This window comes from Pteropus vampyrus, unplaced genomic scaffold (assembly GCF_000151845.1).
Source record: "Pteropus vampyrus isolate Shadow unplaced genomic scaffold, Pvam_2.0 Scaffold69, whole genome shotgun sequence".
NCBI classification, from domain to species: domain Eukaryota; kingdom Metazoa; phylum Chordata; class Mammalia; order Chiroptera; family Pteropodidae; genus Pteropus; species Pteropus vampyrus.
In genome coordinates, this window is record NW_011888850.1 from 6,142,767 (window position 1) to 6,150,455 (window position 7,689).

Genomic DNA, 7,689 nt, shown 5'->3' on the forward strand with positions numbered 1-7,689 from the left:
AGAGAGAGATCCATATTGAAGGAGCAGTAGGTGTAGGAGTGATATTTTTAAGAAAAAAAAAAAAAAAACGGAACACATATTATCGATACGATTGAAACTGTAAAAAATAAATAAATAAAAGTGTACCAAGAAGCTATTGGAAGGTGTAGAAAGAATTAGAAATACGAACAAAGGTAACTTTTAAAAAGGGGGTGCAAACTCCATTCTTAATGTCAGGAAAAGATGAAAAGTAAGAAAGCAAATATCATCATCTGTTCACTACAATGCTTAGCTCGAACATCTAAATAAATAATAATTTACCTCTTTGATAAATCTAAAGAGAGCCTAATGTGCATATTATTTAGAATTATGGAGATGGGTACATGCCAGGAATAAAAAACCAAAACTGTTGAAAGTGGTTGGGGAGCAGGGCCGAGGGAAGGAATAAGTGAAGAAACCTCTGTCAATTGTTTTCAGCCCTGTCATAACATTTGACTTTTAAACTACGTGCATTTATTACTTTAATAAAATAAAAACTACTTTTTGAAAGGAAAAAAAAACAAAACAAAACAGAAGAAACAGCGCCGTGGTGTCTAAAACAGCCGAGGCGTGATGCCCCTGTTTTTTTCCTCCTTCCAGCATGATTCAGGGATGCGGTTTATAGATTAAGATTCTGGGAAGTAATGTGGCAGCACATGGTGAACATGTCCCTTGGCTCGTGCCCTCGCCACAGTCTGGTGGTGACCTTACTTCTAAGGATTTCGTCTTATGATCTGTTAATCCTTTTCTGGTCACAGTGCTTTCAAGCTTAACTGAGCACACTTCCTCCTGTAATGACAGGTAATGTAATTTTGGTGCTGAAAGCACATACAGAAAACTTCTGCTTGATTTGATTTAATCATTAAGTGCGTTCCTGAAAAATAGTTAGATTCGTAGCAAATTTTTGTACATTAAATTCTCTCCAGTATATTTTTACACTGTGGTCTTCTGAGGAAAAAAAAAAAAATTGGCCCCAAACAACAATGACAGTGATCTTTAAGACTCTTTACCATTACTTTCAAAAAGATCACTTGGAAGTGATCTGCAGAGTTTGTTCACATAATATTCCCACATAGCCAATGAAAGAAATTACTCAAGGAAAAACTAACATTTACTGAGTGTCTATTATGTGTCAGGCACAGTGCTAAGGACTTTAATAAATGTATTGTCTACTTTAATCTTGGCAACCACCCAGACACATAGATAGTATTTTTTCCACTTTACATTTAAGGAAACCAGAGCCTAAAGCTATTAAATAATTTTCCCAAAGTCGCACAGTTAGTAATTCATACCAACCATCAAGTCTTTTCACAAGAAATGTATATAACTACAACTCCCAGCGTTAATTTGAGCTTTGAGTGCTCTGTGATTCCATTGGGCTTTAATATTTAAGCATACATATACGATTTAGCATCGTTCTAAAGGGAAAACTTAGAAAACAATGACCTAGAGTTTTTAAAGTATGACTATCTCTTTTGATGTAGTAGCTTTGATATCAACAAACATTTGTTGATCTAGTGATTGACTAAAAAGCAATGTGAGATTCAGATAGCAATATTAGAGGAACACCATGTTAGAGACAGAGTAACTCAAACTGAATCAAAATAATTTCCCCTCTTGTGGTCCTGTAATCTTGAGCAATTTGCTTCAACTTTCTAGGATAAAACTGTAGGATTTATAGTATCAACCTCTCGGGGTTGCTTTTCCACTGGAAAAAGAACACTATCCACTTTTGGATAAACCCAGAGTAAAGTGAAAACCCCACAGTAAAAATTTTAGATTTGCCATTACTATATAAGATAGCCGCAAATGAAGCAGTTTCTCTCACTATGTAAATGAAATTACATCAGAAAGATAAACCTGAATATTCACTAAGTGAGTGTACCATGTAGGAGTTACCTGTGTTAGCCCTGAGGAAAGCTGAGTCCCCAAATTTTGGTATACCTCCCTTGGCAGCCTGTGACTTAGGAAAGCAGCTATTTCTTTTAAATTTCTAACTACGTAAGTTTGACATTGGCCTTGTTGCAGGTGAGGAAACCAAAAGATTCACTTCCTGCATCATGCTATTCTTCCATCAGATATCCACCTTCTACCTGTACTCATGTGATGTAATGAGCTAACACATTGACGACTGCAAAAGAGAAAAATATTACCTGGCAAATGGAGCATAACCAAATCAACCCTTCAACTGCAGATAGCAGGTCACCTTTTAAAGAAGCTAGTTTATCCCAGCGCTGACCTGGAACCAGGTGACCAGCCAGAGAACATTACTTTGGATGGTAACACATGACTTTTATTTATATTGATTATCTTCTAACAAACAATAGAAGTTGAAGTATCTTTGTTTCCTGAGGGAGTCAAGTTGTGTTGTGGAGTCTTGTTTTGAGATGTCATGTCCTCTAGCTCATTCATTTATTCTCTAAGTACAATATTTAATAAAAATCTCAGCAGCCATCCTCTAGTATTACATTATTCTGCACCATTCGTATCTTACCCCTTAACTCCATCTCCTTCAAAGGGTATTGCAACGTGATAGTGTTCTTCTAATATTGTAACAACAACAACAAAAAATGTATCAGATGAGTTGATCTACCTACTGTACCGACCTCTCAGAGTTAAGGAAAATCAGGCTATTATCACATGTAAAGATGGATCGAAATTTTATTTCATTGCCACTTTTATTATATTTATTTTTATAAGTTGATCATGTTATTACATAGAAAACATTCATATTTATACCTTCAATGTATAAATTCAACAATATCAAGAGTTAATATTGCTAGGCAACATGCCAGATCCTACAGATTGATTAGCAATATGTCTTAGTGCTCATGGGGAGATACATAGCACAGTCATTAGTTAGGTTCCTGGACTCTGAAGCCAGTCTTCCTGGGGTCACAAGAAAATTATAGTCTAGTCGAGGGGACGAACACCAAGCAAGTGATTTACAGTGTGATTAAAACACATCCATTCCTGCCAGTGGCTGGCTAAATTATTCAAATAAATTATCCTGCTGAAAACAATTGGGCACTAAACAACATCAATTTTGATAGCCTCCTGGAGCATAAAGGACAGAATTTTAAACTGAAAGCTCACCCAAAATAGAGTGACTAATCGGCGACCCATCTCTTGTTAAGCATAAACCCCAACGGTCATATTGTCAAGGTCTGCGCAACCCAGAAGTAAGCTACATTCATATCCACCCACAGGTCTACATGGACAATTAAGTTAAGAAAAGATCTGAGTGGGGGTGCAGGGCAGGAAAGAACAAACGGACTTGTCCCCCAGGGGGTGTGACTATGGGCCAGCATTCCATGGACCTATTGCTTGCATTTTCCAAAAATATTCCAGCTGTGGACTTAGAGTAAAGTGGTCCTGTCTGGCAGCACCCCTGAGCTCTTGAAAATCCTGTCTAGGGTAAGTTTGCCTTAAGTTTTCCTACAAATGATTTTTAAGGAAAATGAAGAGCATACAAGAATATCCAAGAATACCAAGAAACAAGAACACAAAGGAAGTAGGAAGGGGGAGTTAGGAAGACTCATCTCGAGTTGATTGAATTTCAGAGAGAGTCTGCACTATATAAATCAGCTTCGCTTAGGTCATGTGCAAAACCGAAATGTTCGTAATATTTCGCAATTATAATTTTTGTACTTCTAGATATGCGTTCACGTTAACCTGACACAGTACGGAATATGTTCTTAGCTAACGCTACCTCAATAAAAAATAAATATTTAAAAAGTTTATCAGCCAAGTCCAACAACACTGATTTGAATACACAGAGGGGAGAAAAAAAATATTTAACTGGAAATGATAAAAAAAAAAGTAGGCCATTGGGACATATCTAATTTTCAAAGAATGGAGGAGTCCATAAAAAAAAATGAGTGAAAGAAGGGAGGGGGAAAGAGAAGGGGAAAGAAGGGAAAAGGAGTGGAAATAGGGGCAAGAAGAATTAAAGAACTAACTCAAACATTAACCGTGGCTAGGCAACACTGGGTTTGGTAGATGTGCAAATGCCAGGTTTAACCTCTGAAGTTCTTATGTGAGTTTCCAGTATGTAAATCTTGCTCTCTAGAATTCATTCTCTATTGTCTTGGAGTGTAATCATTTATTACACTTGAAGAGTCACCTGAGAAAGGAGCAATTTAATAAAAAAAGAAAAAAAGTGAAGTGTCTTAACTCAGACCATCAATACATTTTTGAGAGATTTAAAAAAAACGACGAGATTAAATATTATTAAGAAATGTAAGCATTGCCTGGTCTGAGCACATTTAAATCTTGTAGCTTTAAAAGTCACCTACTATTCACTGGATAGGTAAATCAGCTTTAAATGCATCTACAACTGTCTGATGGATGTCCAGCTTACCAACACTGATATATAGGACCAGCCCATGACCTCCTTATAGAACCAAACAGCAGGATTCCTAGGCCAATAGTTACAGAACAAAACTATATTTGTCTAACACTAATTGTTTTTGTGTGAGGTTGGTTTTGTTTGGGGTTTGTGTGTGTGTGCGTGTGTGTGTGTGCGCGCGCGCACGTGTGTGCATGCCTAGGGATAGTTAGGAAAGTTTTTATAAATTAAAATAGTTCTAGATTCAAAAAAATCATCATAATTGTTTTGATTTAAAATTCTGCCTTTAAAGGTCAAATGACTATGGTGTCTCAGGTAATCTGATGAGTCTCACCTTTTGGACTTACCTCAGCTTATTCACTGCCCATGCGCTGTTCACATACCTTTATCTACTCATTCCTTTAACTTCAAGCCTTTTCGATGAGACTGCCTTATTTTACAGATGCATGTCCTGCCTCTAAAAACCTTCCCGTAACTTAAACTTTTCACTAAATCCTCCTTCCACGAAGAACATTTCAGATTGGTCAGAAGAAGAAAAAAAAATGCGACATTATCTTTTTTCCCATTTGAACAATATCATTTTTTTTCCTGTAACTCAGAGTGTATCAAAGAGGAGTGTTTCGGGCTACAAGTAACAGAAAACTGTGTTTAAATCTGTGGTTAAATCATAGGAATAAGTATTATTTCACTGAACTAGCAGTCGGGAGGTAGGTGGTCCTAGGGCTCTTTCAAGAGCTCATCGGTATCATCAAGCTTCTCACACTCCCAAGCCATCATCCTTAACATGTTGGATTTTATTCCAATGCCTGTTGCCTCACTGTTGCAAGATGGCTGCTGCAACACCAGACATCACATTCTCACATTGTGCTTAAATGTAGGAATCGAGGGTATAGCAAAAGATGTTCTTCTCCCAAAAGGCTCTTTTTCCAGAGAGGAAACATTTCCAGAAGTCTTCCTTCTAAAGGCACATAAGTCAGAACTGGATCACATGAGTATGCTCAGTGATAAGGAAGGCTTTGAGAATATCTCCTTTTTAAGACTCTAGTTAAACTCAGGCTCCTTGTTTGTATGAATGAAATGAAATACTGTCCTGTTGATTCTACCCCCAAAACTTCTTTTGCATACATCTAATTCTCTTCACCTCCCCCACCGCAATCACTCTACTACAAGCCATCGACATGCCCCACCTGAACTCCTCCAACAGTCCCTAAATGGTTTGTTTTCCTGTGGCCCCACCATGTCCACTCCCACTGTTTATATCTACAGCATTATTGGAAATGCAAATCTTAACATGTTACCTCCTTTTCAATGGGTTATGTTAAAAACTCCTACCTTGACTGACAGGGTCCTGAATAGTCTGGTCACACCCCCCTTTCCAGCTTCTTACCCTACTTCAGCTCTCTCTGTGCCTTCAGATCACACTGGCTTTCTCTTTCCTCTTCAAAAATGTCAAACTCTTTCACTATTTGAGGCTTTTGCACATGTTTTTCCGCTCTGTCTGGAACGCTCATCCATTCTCCACCTCCCAAGTCCCTTCTGCCTGATTTCTCCTTCGCTTTCTGTCTCCATGTAAATGTTTTCACTGCATGCAAGGGTGATTTGTAAGGTGTTATCATTCAGTTAACGAACACAACAGAAATATCAAAGTCGTTAACTGGAAGTGGGAGGTATTAAAGAGAATAAATTTTTTTTATGTCAGCATTGAGTAGAATTTCCTTTATTAAGAAAATGCTAGCTCCTTTGTTAAATCACGCTAGATGAGGAGTCATTTGGCAGTACTAATTTTCTTCTCCTAAATGTCTTCTTTCACCCATTTGATCAACAATGTAGCAACCCAGCACCACGACTTCCTAGGGTGATGATATCGCTGGCAAGGCCTTCCTCCTTGGGCCAGTGTCTTCATCTGTAATGAGATGACTCTTCCCATCCTCCTCTCACAGCTGGAGGCCTGTCTTTGTTCAGTCCTGGTGCAATCATCGAACATGGACTGTCTCAAACTAATCTCGATAATATATGAAAACGCATCGCTTTCAAATACACATTGCTGTGCATATCATTTAAAATCCAAGAACGCTAAACTAAAGTTAACGATATAAAGTATTCATATTTTCTATTTCATGCACTGAAATACTCTATAAAAATGTCTTTCTACTAATTCTGTATTGTAAGTTATTTGAGGTAAGCATCGTGTCTTTTACTACTTCTATACTTCAGAAAGTCTTCAGAACAAAGATGCTCAGAGGACAGTGGTTCCATACTCAGCCTTCGGAGGAGACACGAGTTCAAGGAACAACGACAAAAAAATAGTTCTTTGAAAAAGAAGAGCATCTGGAGCATAAAGCAGACTGCATCTCTACTTTCACTAACGAACGTGCCCTATGTCCATAACCTTCTGTCCTAAGAACAAAAATCAGCGGCATGTGACAAGGAGCAAACGCCTCCTGAACTTTGACGCACTTGACCGGTCCATTTCCTGCAGAGGCTCCGGGCTGGATTTGTACTCCCCGGCTGGGGTGGCTGTGCACTGGACTTCCAGGCCTGAGGGAGGGACAGTCACAGCCTCATTTAGTCGTGTTAAAAGCCCAAGCCTGGCAGGCTGCCTATAACACATGCTGGTTAGGACCGCCGCAGCTGGAGTCAGACCTCCTGGATTCAGATACGAGTCTGCCTCTAACAGCCTTGCAAACTTGGGTTACCGTTTAACCTTTCAGTGCTTGGGTCTCCTTCCCTGTCAAGTGAGGGTGATAATAGTACCTACCTCCTAGGGCTGCTGTGAGTTATAAGTGAGTGAATCCACAGAAGCCCTTGGAACAGCGCCTGGCTGGCGCACAGTGAACTTGTTAATATTACAGCCTTTCAACTAAGGCATTCTGCCTGGATATAAAACAGCCCCTGTGAGTTACAAACCTTGCGATCCGGGAGCTGAGTGGCCATGGTTGGGGACCTGGCGAGGAAAAAGGAAAAGGAATCAGGGTAGGGGCAGAGGGAGAGCTGCGGCGACATTTATCCACCGGAGCCCACCTTCGGCCTCGGTCTCCTGGCCTCGGGTCTCCTCCACCGTTTCTTCTCCAAGAAGCAGTCGGACAGGCTAGCTGGGCAGCACAGCCTTTCTCCAATCAGACACTTTAAGGCTGGTGCTACCTCCGCGACCTGGTCCAATCTCGTCCCTGGAGGGTGGAAACGCAAAGTTCCTACCTCCACCTGTGGCAGTGGTGGCCGCCTCCTAGGTTTTTTTTTTTTTTTTGACCCTGCCCCGCGGTTCTGGTTTCTCCAATCACTTGGCGAATGACCAGCAGGTGGGTAGATGTCTTTTCCCGCGC